This window comes from Muntiacus reevesi, chromosome 6, assembly GCF_963930625.1.
Source record: "Muntiacus reevesi chromosome 6, mMunRee1.1, whole genome shotgun sequence".
Taxonomy (NCBI): domain Eukaryota; kingdom Metazoa; phylum Chordata; class Mammalia; order Artiodactyla; family Cervidae; genus Muntiacus; species Muntiacus reevesi.
The window spans coordinates 10546373-10562443 of record NC_089254.1 but is presented as its reverse complement, the minus strand read 5'-3'; the positions used below and the strand labels follow the sequence as shown (position 1 = coordinate 10562443).

Here is a 16071-nt window from a genome sequence, read left to right as displayed (position 1 = left end):
TATTTTCTAAAGAGTGTTTTCATTCCAAAGCCTGCCTTTCAGAACCACTGTTTTACCATGGACTCCCCAGATTTGATTTTGAGTGTCAAAGTCTCACACACAAATCCCTTCTCTTTATCTTCTTGATATAAAAATTCTGCTCCCCTCTAAGACAAATAATTCCTCTTGAAAACATAGTAAGAAGATAGCACACAATGAAATGCAAACAAGGAAAAACACAAGCATATATTTCAAAATTATTATTCTCACTTTATTCATAAGTATTAAAAGCTTTAGTGTTTTCAAAAAGCAAGAAGTAATGATTAATTTGGTGCTGTAAGTGTAGAACAAATGTCTGTGTATATTGGGGAAAGTGGGGTAGAAGTCAGAAGGTGGGTAAGAAGGCTAACAAGCAAGGTGCAAGAAGCCAGTTTCAATCAGGTTGAAAAGAGCATCATTTGCCAGGCTAAGTAATTTTTGCTCTTCATTTAGCCAAAATAACTACCCTGTGTTTTAAGTGGTGTTAACATTTGCATGTTCATTTCATGTGTTAGAAAATGAAGGCTCGAGCCATTAAGCTATGCTCCTATATTATCATCACTATAATTATCAGAGCTGGGATAAGAATCCAGTTTTCCTAATTTATAATTCATCACATTGTCCTGTTTTGTTTTTTACTTCAAGCAACTTCTAGGGACAAGTTATAAATCGGCATTTTCACTTTTGAGATAAATGAGATAAATCTGAAAGAACAGTGACTTAAATCAAAAACATTTCATTGCTTCTGAAACTCCTGTTCTTCGAGCAAAACAGAATCCCAAGGCTGTGTTCAGTAAGATTCTCTGATATATTTCTTGCTTGATTATTACTCACTGTCTTTCTTGCTTTCACAGTTGGTAAAGGCTCAGTAATTCTATGAAGATATCAAACTGCATGTGTGTACGCTCTAGATGAAGTTATTCATTTATTTTTGCCACACAATTTTCTGAAAATAAAGATATAATTTCAAAAGTGTCTACAGGATTAACTGCAAATCTTTTGTGGTGATACCCATAATATATATTCTTTTATAGGACAGTGTCACTTAACCAAGGCCTACGAGATAAAACAAGTTACTCCAAGCACATTTCTGAAACTAATATGAATCTATCTGAAATATCACTTAGAATCAATTGCAGATAAGTCTACTTGCAAAGAAGGCAGAGAATAAAATACAGTCTGCAATTAAATGATTACATTTGACTATGTAAAAAGCCAGTAATAGAAATTCATGACAGAAAGTAAATTCTTTAAATAAACAGTTTAGTTGCTATTTTCTTGGAGAGTGCAAAAACTTCACTAATTGGAATAAATGTTTAGTGAATATCTATTGTTTTTCCACTGAGGATGTACAGATGAATGAAGGAGACACAGTCTCTGCCCACTTGGAGCTTACAATTGTACAAAGGTTAGCAGAAGAAATACAGTGTCTATGAGAATTCCTAATGAGTAAACCTTACCTAATACAAGGTGTCATGGAAGGCTTATACAGAGAAAATACCTTTAAACAAAGACATGAAAGTTAAGTAGAATTTGTCCAGGTAACGAGTTAAAGAAAGGTGTTCCCAGGAAGAAGAAATAGCATATCCCAAGGCTCTGATTGGGGATAAAGGGAATTGAGAGAACTCAAGGGATGAAAAACTATGGAAGAATCAAAATGACAAGGGAAGTAGGGCCAGATCATGAAGGAATTTTGGCCAAGTAAAGTACTTTAAATCTTAAGTCACTAAAAACTTTAACTGGAGCAGTATCGTGGTTGCTTTTTATTTTTAGAAGATTACTTCAGATGAGAACCATGTTGCATACAACAGAGGGAGGCATCAGTCACATTCAGCATTCACCATTCGTACAGGGTTCTGCTCAAGATACTATGTGCTGCTCCAGAATGGATCCAAGCTGATGAGAGTGAAAATAGGACTGTCATGGGAAGAGATGCATTGGTCCAGGCAAGAGATGACAGTGGCTTAGATTTAAATGGAAGAAACGTAGTGAAGTGGAAGTATTTGCAACCAACATGTTAGGAGGTAGAATTCATGATATATAATGTGTGATTATGGGAGCTGAAATAGAGAAAATAATCAAGAATGACTCATTGTTTTCAGGTTCATTGGCTGTGGGTGCCATTTGGGGGGTACAGGCAGTGTGGGAGGCATGGTAGTTTTGAAGGACCCATGAAACGTATGGTTGGAGATTTAGTACAGAATGTTTGGTATTTTGTTCTGGAGCTCAGAAGATAAATTTGACCTAGAGACATAAAGTCAAAAATAATCACTATTGAGATGGAAGTGAAGTCACTGAAGTGGCAAAAATCAATAAATAAAAGCAGGCAAAGAGAAAACAGAGGGACCAGGGTGAAACCATCAGGATGCCTACAGTTAAATGTCTAATAGAAAGGACTTCCCTGGTGGTCCAGTGGTTAAAGACTTCAGCTTCCAATGGTCAGGGAGTGAAGATCCCACATACCTCACCAACCAAAACATTTTAAAAAAGAAGAAGCAATACTGTCATTAATTCAATAAAGACTTTAAAAATGGTCCACAGGAAAAAATATCTTAAAAAAGTCTAATAGAAGAAAAGTAGGCAGCATACGGCAAAAACCACTACAATATTGTAAAGTAATTAGCTTCCAATTAAAATAAATAAATTAATTTTTAAAAAGAAAAGAAGACACAGAGGTAGAAGCAAAGACAGGATAGGGGCATGGAGTTAAAGGAACTGAGTCTTTTAAAGCAGAACGAGTGTTCAGTTATGTCCAAGATTGCTGAGAGGTCAGAAGGAGCGTCCATTCCATCTTCTGACCTGGAGGGTCTTTTCCACAGTCGTGTCTAGGGCAGCAGTCCTAGTGGATTGAATTGAGGAGTGAATGGGAGATGCAGATGTAGGGATGCAAGAAACTTGACTGTCAACTGAGCATGACAGAGAGGACGGGGGAAGACTATTGAGTCCAAAGACTTCAGAGTGGATGGGAAGTGTCTAGTACAGAGCAAGGTTCTGAGTATACATGAGTAGCAAAGGACTGAAAGTGTGAAAGTTAACTGCTCACTCATGTCCAGGTCTTTGTGACCCCATGGACTGTAGCCCACCAGGTTCCTCTGTCCATGGAATTCTCCAGGCAAGAATAGTGGAGTGGGCTGCTATTCCCTTCTCCAGGGGAGCTTTCTGACCCAGGCATTGAACCCAGGTCTCCTGCATTCAGACAGATTCTTTACTGTCTGAGCCACCAAGCAATCGCAGTGAAGAATCACCTGAGAGAGTAAGGGAATTCTGAGGAATAATTCCTCCACTGGGTTACATGGCTGTGAGAAGTTGTATGAGGGTGGTTGTGGGACCAGTGGCTTCTGCTTTCTCTGCAAGTAGGCCAAAGAGTTAAAGCACACACACACACACACACACACACACACACACACACACACACACACAAACAAGAGTTAAAGCACACACACACACACACACACACAAAGAGTTAAAGCACACACGCAAAAAACAGTGTCAAGCTTTGAAGAGGGCTATCAGTCCTGGGTGTTCACTGGAAGGACTGATGCTGAAGCTGAAACTCCAATACTTTGGCCACCTCATGTGAAGAGTTGACTCATTGGAAAAGACCCTGATGCTGGGAGGGATTGGGGGCAGGAGGAGAAGGGGACGACAGAGGATGAGATGGCTGGATGGCATTACCAACTCGATGGGCATGAGTTTGAGTAAACTCTCGGAGTTGGTGATGGACAGGGAGGCCTGGCGTGCTGCAGTTCATGGGGTCACAAAGAGTCGGACATGACTGAGCGGCTGAACTGAACTGAAGAACTGTTTAAACGTCTTGTGGAGATGGGAGATAAGTGATGAGAGAAGCACTGCACCACCAGGTAATGTTCAGGCCCAGTTTAAACTGGGAGTCAAGGATCAAAATCACGAGTACCTTAAAGAAAACGGAAGCACAAAAATCAGAAAGAGAAAAACAGATATCGTATATTAACACATATATGTGAAATCTTTTAAAATGGTACAGATGAGACTATCTGCAAGGCAGGAAGAGAGAGGCAGACATAGAGAACGGACTTGGACACAGTGGGGGAAGGAGTGGGTGGGACAACTGAGAGAGGAGCAGTGACGTACACCCTGACATATGCCATACAACATACATAACATACAGTGTGTAACATACAACCAACACACCCTGACATATAACATACAACATACATAATATACAACACATAACATGCAACAAACGTACCCTGACATATAACATACAAGTACTTGATGACCATGTGTGAAACAGACAGCTCGTGGGAGGCTGCTGTATACCACAGGGAGCTCAGCTTGGTGCCTGTACTAATCTGGAAGGTGGGATGGGAGGGTGGGAGGAAGGCCGAAGAGGGAGGGGGTATATGTATATACACAGCTGGTTCACGTCACTGCACAGCAGAAATTAACACAACGTTGTAAAGCAATTCTATCCCCCCTAAAACCAAAAACCTGAAAAGCCAAAAAATCATTTTACTGAGCATCAAATGCATACAGCCTGGTGCATGTTTGTGGTAGAAGGGGATGTCCTTGTGTATTCTGTGTGTCTATGTGCACATGTCAGGGTTCGATCCTGGGTCAGGAAGATCCTCTGGAGAAGGGAAGAGCAATTCACTCCAGTATTCTTGCCTGAAGAATCGCATGGACAGAGAAGCCTGGTGGGCTATAGTCCATGGGGTTGCAAAGGGTCAGACACGACTGAACCACTCACACATACACACACACACACACACACGTGTGTATGTGTGTGCACATGTGTATACATATATATATACACATATATATTATTGAGTTAGTGTTATATTTTCCATATATGTGTTTATGCAGGAAGTATAACCCTAACACAATTTTGATCCATATAAACTTAATTTTCCAAATTGGAACAGTGATAACAACTTGCCAATTATAAATTGTATCACATGAGAATGATCCATGATTACATCCTAATAGGGCCTAGAAACTGGGATCCAGTGTAAAGGAAAAAGTTCTGGGATTCTCATAACAGCATAATTATTTCTTAAATATTTTCAAATGGCCATTGCAAGACAGAATTATTATTTTAAGGCCAAGGAACTCAGGTTTGCCATTTGTTTGCAACTGTGAGGAAAATTAATGCTGAAAACACTCTCAGAAGTCACCATTGGTAATGAGGTGTGTTGGTGGTGGTTTACTCGCTCAGTCACGTCTGACTCTCTGTTACCCCATGAACTGCAGCCTGCCTGACTCCTCTGGCCATGGAATTCTCCAGGCAAGAATACTGGAGTGGGTTGCTATTTCCTCCTGCAGGGGATCTTCCTGGCCCAGGGATCAAACCGGGTCTCCCACATTGCAAGCAGATGCTTCACCTCCTGAACCACCAGGGAAGCCCTTGGTAACATGGTGAGTTAAGCCATGTCTTACCTCATGGCCAAGAGGAGATAAACCCTACTCTGAGTCAGCTGGGCTATCATCCAAGAAATGAGAATGAAGAAGATGAGGATGACTATCCTCTCTAATTCTCCCAAATTCATTGTAATTATTTATTCCTTCCTTAACTATGTGTATGGTATGTTTTAATCTTCCCTGAACTGTAATTGATTATTTACATGTCTTAATCCTCTGCTACACTTTTTCTGGACCTGATTGACAATGTGTTGAATGACTATTTCAACATGGTTTTGAAGAGTGCCCCCCTACTGAATAATAAACCTTCCTTAATAATTCATTCAACAATTATTATTGATTGCCTTCTGTAGGCCAGACATTGTGCCACATACTGACCACACAGCAGAGAAACAAAACAGATATGCTTACTATTCTCATAGAATTCACAGGTTAGTGGGGAGAACAGCCATTAAACAAACAGATGAAAACTGAGTACAAAACTGAAAATTTAGATGAGTTGCTGAGCAAAAGAACAGCATGATACGAGAGAAAGTGAATTAAATTTATATTAAGTAAAAATGTTGAGAAAGTTACAGGGAAAGCAGGCTTTATGAACCTCAGCGTTGCTGGTGTGTTAGAAGTGACAATTCTTGGCTAGAGAGAGTGGTCCTGTATGTTGTCTTTTGGCAGGTTCCTGACCTCTGCCTACTAGACACCAGGAGCACCACCCCAGTTTTAACAACCAAAGCAGCCTCAAGACATCGCCAAGTCACCCGGCAGAGAGCCGTTCATTTAAACTGAACCCAAATGTGTAAGTAAGAAGTAAGCAGGAAGAAGGGATGTCCCCAGTGGCTCCAAAGGTGAAGAATCTGCCCACGATGCAAGAAACCCAGGTTTGATCCATAGGTTGGCAAAATCCCCTGAAGGAGAGCGTGGCTACCCGCTCCAGTTATTCCTGCCTTGAGTATCCCACGGACAAAGGAGCCTAATGGGCAATAGTCCATGGGGTCTGCAAAGAGTCCAACACAACTGAGTGACTAACACTTTCACTTTTCAAGCAGGAGGGAAACAGTCAGGAGAGCATTATTCTTGGAAGAGGAAACACCAGGAGAAACCCATATGGGCAGAAAAGAGCCCCAAGCATTTAACTAAGAGGCTGGCATGGTACGAGTATACTGAATGAGGGAAAGATTGGTGCAAGCGGGGTGGTAAAAGAAGGCAGAGGGAAATGGTTTTTTAAAAAAGGGCTTTGGAAGTATTTTAGATGAGTTCAGAATTTGTTCTAGGAGAAATGGGAAGCTACAGGAGAGTTTTCAGGAGGAAAGTGGCAAGATAAAAGATGCAATTCCTATTTTAAACTATCTCTCTGTTTGCTCTGATAAGAATAAATAAGACTGAGATTGGGAATGAGGAGGCCACCTAGGGTTTGTTGCTATTTTCCAGGATGATGCCTTGGACCATCTTGGTTGGAAGTAGAAGGGGTTCTTTTCTTTACCAGTAGTGATTGTAAGATGTAGTAAATTGCCCCTCATCTTTAAAAGAATGTCTTCTGTGTAATTTATCTTCATTCAGTCCATTCATAAAAAATACTAAAGAGCTCAGGATCAGGGACAAAGCTTTGTAACTTGTCAGTAAGGATACATTTTCAAAACATACATTAACATTTTATTTGAAGTTTTTCAGGTTATAAATCTACCTAATTGTCATATTAGCCTATATATTTGTATCTAGCCATTTGCTCTCCACTAACTAACTGAATCAATCTTTGATTATATTTTAAATGATTAATTGTAGGAAAAAATAGATTAATTCATTTTCCTCTGGAACGGGCATAATTTTGTTCTCTGAATATTTCAGGTCCTTGGTCTATGGTAGAATTTCACTTCCTGATCTACTTAAGTGTAAGGAGCACCATGTGATTATTTCTAGACTATTAGTTGTGAATAGAACTTTTACAAGTACTATAGGCCAAAATTTTAATTGCCAGTACAAAACCACAAAACTTCCCATTATCCTCTAAGCTATTCAGTTAGTAGCTGCTCCATAAGTCAAAGTTTCTGAGTAAATTAAATGAAGTCACTTCCAACACCATATGATAAACAAGCAACATGAGTATAAAATAAACCTTTGTTATTTTAAACCACTGATATTTATGGTGTGTGTGTGTGTGTAACTTCTCCTGATAAAGCTGATAAAAAATTATAAACCTGCAATAAAAAATATAGTTTTATTTGAGTAACAAATATAATCCAGGTTTTTTTCCCACTCTGTCCTTGGAACCATTTAATAATGATCACAACTTTGAGTCTTCTTGGCATTTTTCCTACTTCTCTCTCAAGGTGTAATGGTTAATTTGCTTATTCTCATAAAAAGTGTATTATATATGTCTCTGATTGATATACGGAGACTCAGTTCATTACTTTTAACTATCATATAACATCCCACTAAATGAATATGCTACTTTAGTCTGATTAGCAGGTATACACATTTGTCTGTTAATAAACATTTAGGCCATTTTAAATTTTATAGCTCCATAGTAACAGATCATCTTTCTACATATCTCATTATATACACGTGTAAGCAGGACGTCTGGTTGTAGGGTGTATCCATTTTGAGTTTTAATATATAATTGCTAAACTCTCCTCCAATGTGACTAAATCATTTATACTGCAACCATTTTTGTTAGATTTATTCCTATATTTATTGCTTTGGTTTATTAAGTAGGTAAGAACCTGACTTATTCCACATACAAAAAAACCCATTTGAATGGTGATTATGATCTGCATTGTTAAGGACTTTGGCAATACATAGATAAACAGGGCACAGTTAAGGAGCCATCACTACACAAACAAGATCGCCTTGATTCTTTGTATTATGATTTATTAGGTAAAGTTGGGATAATATTTTCTTTAATTGAGGTCACTTATGAAAATAAGCTTTCAAATATGGTACACTTACCATATTTTCTCCATCTTCAAACTGAATAGCAAATTATACAAAATTAGTCATTTAAGTAGCTCTGTAAAATATTTTATATAAGCTTATATTTCACTGTGGTTTTATTAATATCAGATGATGGTCTTGGTAAATGCTAGGAAGAATTTACTTTTACTGCAAATGGAGACTGGGAATCTTCTAAGTTACTTTCACTACAATTCTATTTGAAAGATGGAAAGGTACAGTACTATTTGAAGATGGATTAGAATTATTTTAAAACATGTATTCTAAATTTTAGCTTTTATATTTAAAAAGCACTTTAAAGTTTTTAGATGAGGCATGAACAATAAATTAATAGATGAGAATCACAAAAGATGCTCAAATAAAATGAAAAGTCAGAACAAGAAGAAACAAAGACAAACGTAGCAAATAGAAAACAGCAAGACAGCAGATTCTGATCCAGCTGTCAGTGATCACTTTAAATGTGAATAGTCTGAAAGCTCTTTGTTAAGAGATCTTCAGCATTACCTGAATCCCTACCTATAAGAAAGCCAATTTAAATACAAAGAGTTATATAGATTAAAAGAAGGGATGGAGCTACTATACACAATAGTTTGGCAGTTCCTCAAAAAGTTAAAACACAGAATTACCATGTGATCCAGAAATTCCACTCCTAGGTACAGATCCAAGACAACTGAAAACATGTTCACCAAAAATCTGTACACAAGAATTCATAACAATCTAAAAATTGAAACAATTCAAATGCCCATCAGCTAATAAATGGATAAACAACATTGGACACAGCTATACAAAGGAATATCAGTCAGCCATAAAAAGCAACAAAGCGCTGATACTGCAAGTGGGAAACCTTGCAAACATTAGGATAAGTGAAAGAAACAGGAAACAAAATGCCACATATTATATGATATCTCTACAATGGGCAAAACCATAGTGACTTAAAGTAGGTTAGTGTTTGCCAGGAGATAAAGGGAGGGGAGAAGTGGGATTAATTGCTGACAGACTGAGATGTCATTTTGGGATAATGGAAATATTCTGGAATCAGAAAATACTGATGGTAAAACAACAGTGTGAATATATGGAAAACCACTCCATTGAAGGCTTCAAAATGATAAATTCTGTGTGAAATTTATCTCAGCATAAAAACTTTAAAAGGATGCAAAAAGTTACACAATGAAAGCACAAATCAAAGAAAGCTAAGTAGCTTCATTAATTTTAGACCAACATCAGAACAAGGAAAATGTTTAGGAATAAAAAGGGACATTACATAATAACAGAGGGGTCAATTCTCCAAGAAGACATAACAATTCTAAGCAATTGTGCACCTAACAGAGTATCAAAATGCTTAAGGCAAACACTGATAAAACTAAATAGGGAAATATATAAATCTACTTCTAGAGCTGGAGACTTCACCACCATAAACAAGCAGGCAAAAATTCAGGAAGGACCTTGAACAGCACTGTTAATCAACGTGGCATAATTCACATTTATGGAACCCTCTAAACACCAACATTAAAATGGACATTTTTTCTCAAATGAGCATTAAACAGTCATCAAGATAGACTATATTCTGGTTCATAAAATAAACCTTAACAAATATGGAAGAATATAAATCATGCAAAGTATGTTCTGACACCATAATGGAAATAAATATCACTAACAACACTAGAAAATGGTCAAATACTTGGAAAATATACATTTTTAAATAATCATGGGTTAAAAAAATCAAAGAAATTTTAAATATTTTGAATTTAATTATAATGCAAATACAACTTATCAAACATTGTGGGATACAGATAATGCAGTATTGACCTCAAGGGATAGCTACAGCATAAAATGAACATGTTTTTAAAAACAAAAGACTACCAATCAATCAGTCTAGGTTTTCATCTTAAGAAACCAGAGAAAGAAGTGTAAATTAAACTTAGCACCAGCAGAAGAATGGAAATAATAAATATGAGAGTAGAAATAAATTAACTAAAAACAGGAAGGCAATAGACAGAAATCAATGAAAACAAAATCTAGTTATCTGCCAAGAATAATGAAAAGTTCTACCTAGGTTAAGCAAGAAAAAACAAGGAAGAAAAAAATTACCAATATAAAACGTGAAAGAGGGGCTCTCACTACTTATCTGATGAACATTTGAATGATAAAAGAATATGAAGGACAATTCTGCAACCATAAATTCAAAAATTTAGATAAAATGAAACAATTCTTCAAAAGCTGCAAACTACAAAATTCACTCAAGGAGAAACAGATAATCTGAATAGACCTATATCTATTAAAGAAATTGAGTAATTACTTAAAAATAATTTGAGAAAGAAAAAAACCCCAAGCCCAGATTATTTCACCCATAATTGGTTCAAATATTTAAGGAAAACACGTTAGCAATTCTACACAATCTCTTTCAAAAAATAGAAAAGAAGGGAATATTTTCCAGTTCATTCTATGAAGTCAATAGTGTTAGCGTTAGTCACTCATCATGTCTGATTCTTTGTCATCCCGTGGACTGTAGCCTGCCAGGCTCCTCTGTCCATGGGATTCTCCAGGTAAGAACACTGGAGTGTGTTGCCATTTCCTTCTCCAGGGGATCTTCCCGACCCAAGAATCGAACCTGAGTCTCCTGCACTGCTGGCAGATGCTTTACTATCTGAGCCACCAGGGAAGCCCTATGAAGTCATAATTACTCTACTATGAAAACCAGACTAAAAACATTATAAAAAAAGAAAACTGAAGACCAGTGTCACTCATGAACACAGAAGCAAAGATCTCTAACAAAATGTGAAATAAAATTCAGTGATACAGGAAGCTCAGCGTGGCACTCTGTGATGACCTAGAGGGATGGTATATGGTGAAGGATGGGAGACTCAAGAAGGGGCAATATATGTATAATTGTGACTGATTTGCATCGCTGTATGGCAGAAACCAACACAACATTATAAAGCAATTTTCCTCTAGTTAAAAATAAATAAATTAAAAAATAAAAAATGAACATAGGTGCTAAAAAATAAAACTAATATTTAAAATTTGAAAAATCTCAGTGATATATAACACACTATGGCTAAATAGGGTTCATCATAGGACTGCAATGCTAGTTGAACATTCATAAATGTTAACAATCAGTATAATAGAAATAAACACTATATAATCATATTAATAAGTGCAAAAAATTACTTGACAGACTTCAAAGTCCATTCAGGATAAAAACTCCCCCAAATCTGGAAGAGACTGAAACTTTTTTTAACCTTACATAGGATATATAAGGCAAACCTACAGCTAATATCACATTTAATGTCAAGAGACTTAATGCTTATCTTCAGTATAAGACCAGTCATGGATTATTCTTCTCACCACTCATATTCAACAATGTATTAGAAGACCTATCAAGTTCAGTAAGGTAAGTATATATTGTGAAGGAAGACATAAAACTCCCTTTGTTGGTTGATGACATGATTGTCTACATGGAAAACCCCAAAGTCTATAGAAATTTCCTGTAAGTAGTAAGTGAGTTAAGCAAGAACTCGGGAAACAAGGCCAGTATGCAAAAGTCAGTTGATTTCCTATATAGTAATATTAGTAGCTGGAATTTTAAATAAAAAGTATTTATAATATCATCAAAAATGAATCACATATAAATATAAAAAAGAATATATAGGATCTATATACAGGAAAGCCATAAAACACTGATGAAAGAAATCAAAGAATATCAAAATAAATGCAGAATGAATGCTCATAGAGTAGAAAAGTCAATATGGTTAAGATGTCAGTTCTTCCCTATTGTTCTGATATTTAACATAATCCCAATAAAACCCTCAAAAGCTTTTCTGTTGGCATCAACCATTTTTAAAACTTATCTGGAAAGCGAAGATACTAGAGTAGTGTGAAAATCTGAAGAGAAAATAATTAAAAGACTCAATTTACCCAAGTCTAAGATTTCTGTAAAGCAACAGTAATACAGTGTGGTATTACTAAAAGTATCAGTTCAATTCAGTTCAGTTCAGTCGCTCAGTCGTGTCCCACTCTTTGCGGCCCCATGAATCACAGCACGCCAGGCCTCCCTGTCCATCACCAACTCCCGGAGTTTACCCAAACTCATGCCCATCAAGTCGGTGATGCCATCCAGCCATCTCATCCTCTGTCGTCCCCTTCTCCTCCTGCCCCCAATCCCTCCCAGCATCAGGGTCTTTTCTAATGAGTCTAAGTATAGATATATATTAAAAGATTAACAAAACAGATCAACAATAAAAACAGACCCCAAAAATAAAGCCGACTGATTTTTGACAAAGGTGCCATGGCAATTCAATGAAGAAAGGGTAGCTTTTTTAACAAATGGTACTAAAAGAGTTGGAAGAGCATATGTACTTGGATAGGCTTTGAAAGGCAGTTGTTTGGTCAAATGGCAATCTGTAGGTTACTGTGAAGGTAATTTTTAGATGTGATTAACATTTAAATCAGTCAGCTCTGAGCAAAGCAGATAATCCTCATCTAACCAAGCTGAAGACCTGAAGAGAAGAAATTTTACTTCCAGACTGTCCTCCAGTTTAAGATTATCAGTACTTCCAAGTTCTCTAGTCTACCTGCTTTCCCTCAGGATTTTTGATTTCTGCATGTAAGCCAGTTACTTTAAATCAATCTCTGGATAGAAGACAGACAGATAAACATAAAGACAGAGATGAATGCAAGCATACTCAGTTGCTTCAGCTGTGTCTGTCTCTTTGTGATCCTATGGACTGTAGCCCACCAGGCTCCTCTGTCCACGGGATTCTCCAGGCAAGAATACTGGAGTGGGTGGCCATGCCCTCCTCCAAGGGATCTTCCTGACCCAGGGATCGAACCCAAGTCTCCTGTGTCTCCTGCATCGGCAGACAGATTCTCTACCCATTGAGCTGCTTGGGGAGCCCCCAAAGATAGAGATATATACATCCTATTGTTTCTGTTCCTCTGGAGAGCCCTGGCTAATACAGTTCACTGTATAGTATCTGAATCAGCTATTGGAAAGATAATTTCTTGCAACGGAACCCTAAGATTGCTGTTCATCTATGTTGCTGTCAAAACATGAGTTTCCCAGATATGGACCAACTTTGAATCACCCTAGTTATGTTACTTGTTTTCATTGATTCAACATGTTCTCAGTCTGCTACCAAAGCAAACACAATTTTTCTTTGTTTAATTTTGGTGAGAGGTAAGTCAGTTTACTCCACTTGAAATTATTGTTTTTAGTCAAAAGCAGACTGGGTTGTTGGTTTAAATTTGATAAACACTATTAAGTCATGTTCCTAGTGTTTCTGAATGAACTAGGAGTTGGACATATGCTCCTGATTAAAAGAAAAAAAAAGACATTTGCCAAAAGTAGAAAATTGTATTCTCAAAAAATATCCAGAAGAAGAAACAAATCTCCAGTTAGCAGAAAGGATACCAAGATCTGCAGTCTTTAAACAGATGCTAAGCTTCTTAATTTGTACTCTATATCTCTTACCAAAAATATTTTACAATGTTTTTAATTTATGCATTAAGAGCAATAATATCTAAACTCCCTGCCTCACACCTGGCAAGAAACAGCTGCTGTTACAGCAGATGACATTATCTTCAGCTGCTGAGTGGACATTCATTCCCAGGATGTAAATAAGAATACCTGAGGATTAGCTACATATACACACAATGGGTAATAAAACTGAAGGAAAGTAGCGGTCATCTGTTTCCTCAAGATAATCTTATTTGCCCCCAAATTCCAGAAAAAACACTCCACAAGCAAAACCTCAAAACCCTGTCAAAGAAAGGTACGTTTCAACACTTCATATGATTGCTTCCAAAAAGTACGTAAGCTCAGAGAAATACTGTGACTGAGCTACACCTACAGCTCCGAGTTCTCTACATAACTAGAAGTTCTTGCCCCTTTATCACAGCTTCTGATTTCTCTAACTGAACAGTATTGCACCTGGAGCTTGTTTATTTTAGAAAAGGGTAAATGAGCCCAAATGTTGATCTATTTACAGTTTCATAAAAGCAAAGAGAGGACAATTTCCCAAATCTATGTGCTAACCTGAAAGAACTCAAGGGATGAAAATATACCCACATTCTTGCTTAGGAGTAGTCAGACTTACTGGATAGTAATGCAGACACAGCTTTTTGGTCTTCTCACCACTTTCAACTGAAGAGGTCCCAGGAACCAGTCTCCACACAGAGACGGGTCAGCACTGGGGACCAAAAGAAGTCTCTCCAACACGTGAACACTGTAAGAGATCCAAACAAACAGAAAGGAAAAGGGAGAGATGCACACGGTTAATGGTGGTACCTCTACTGAAGAACCCACTCAGGCTCATCATCCTCTGGCAGGAAGCCCCAGGGTCTCAGGTGCTTTATATACCTAAGTGGTAGTTCCTTGATTGCTAGATATACACCCAAGCCCCAGGCTAATCTTTTTCCCCAGTTCGAACCATCCTAAGTGCCTCACTCATTTTAATTTCTTCCATTTCCCCCAAATCCCCACTTCTCCTCCATTCCTAAACCTGGGATATTTCTCAGCCTCAATTTTAGAGCTCTGTTCTAAAGAGGAGCCTGGTAGGCTACAGTCCATGGGATCGCAAAGAGTCGGACACAACTGAGCAACTTCATTTCACTTCAGTTCTTCTTCATATAGATTGAGTAAAAGAAAAAGGATGAAAAGAGGTATTTCATAGTTACAGAAAATCAAGGAATGAAAATGGCCAAAATTTTAAAATAAAATAAAATTAGAGGATTTATAGTACTTAATTTAAAATTCACTAGAAACAACAGTAATCAAACAATGTGGTTTTGGCAAGAGAATGTGCATATAAATTAAAGGATCAGAATAGAATCCAGATATCGACTTACACACGAAAGTGCAACTGAATTTTGAAAAAGAGTGCAAAACCAATTTGGTAAGGAAATGAGAATCTTCCACAAATGGTGTTGGGACAATAGGTCATCCATATTTTTTAAAAATCTTAATATATATTGTACATCTTATGTAAAAATTGATTCCAAATGGATCATAGACATAAGTGTACAAAGTGTACATAAATGTACATAAGTGTACATAGACATAAAAAACTGTAAGAGAAAATCTTCAACATCTCAGGTGAGACACTGAGTACTTAGACATGACATCAAATACATATTCCATAAAAGAAAAATATGATTAATTAGGTCATTGAAATGAAAAACATTTGGTCTCTGAAAGACAGGGAATGAAAAAAAAAACAAAACAAGCCACAAGCTCAGAGAAAATATTTTAAATTTCTTATCTAACAAAGAACTTGTATTGAGAATACATGAAAAACTCACAAAACTCAATGATAAGAAAACTCAACAACAATGAGGAAAAGATGTAAACAAATAGTTCATGAAAGAAAATATAGACAGCACATAAGGGCATCAAAAAAAATCAACATCAAGATTCATTATGGAAATAGAAATTTAAAACAGAGAAAGATTTCACTACCCATCTATTGGTGTCTTCCAGATGGCTCAGTGGGTAAAGAATCAACCTGCAATGCAGGAGACATAGGAGACCCAGGTTAGATCCCTGGGTCAGAAAGATTCCCTGGAGTAGGAAATGGCAACCCACTCAGTATTCTTGCATGAAAAAGCCAATGGACAGAGGAACCTGGTGGGCCACAGTCTACAGTGTCACAGAGAGTTGGACATGACTGCATACGTGAAGTGGGAAGAACTCATCTGTTAGAATGACCACAG

General features: G+C 37.2%; 1 protein-coding gene across 2 annotated transcripts in view; it reads right to left on the bottom strand.

The window, feature by feature from the left end:
- GNGT1 (G protein subunit gamma transducin 1) overlaps window positions 1-16071 on the bottom strand; it is a 236314-nt gene that overhangs the window by 159661 nt on the left and 60582 nt on the right. For both annotated transcript variants that reach the window (XM_065939297.1, XM_065939298.1), the window contains one exon: window positions 14457-14585. The gene's annotated coding sequence lies outside the window, so the exon portion shown is untranslated. The remainder of the gene's footprint in view (window positions 1-14456; window positions 14586-16071) is intronic.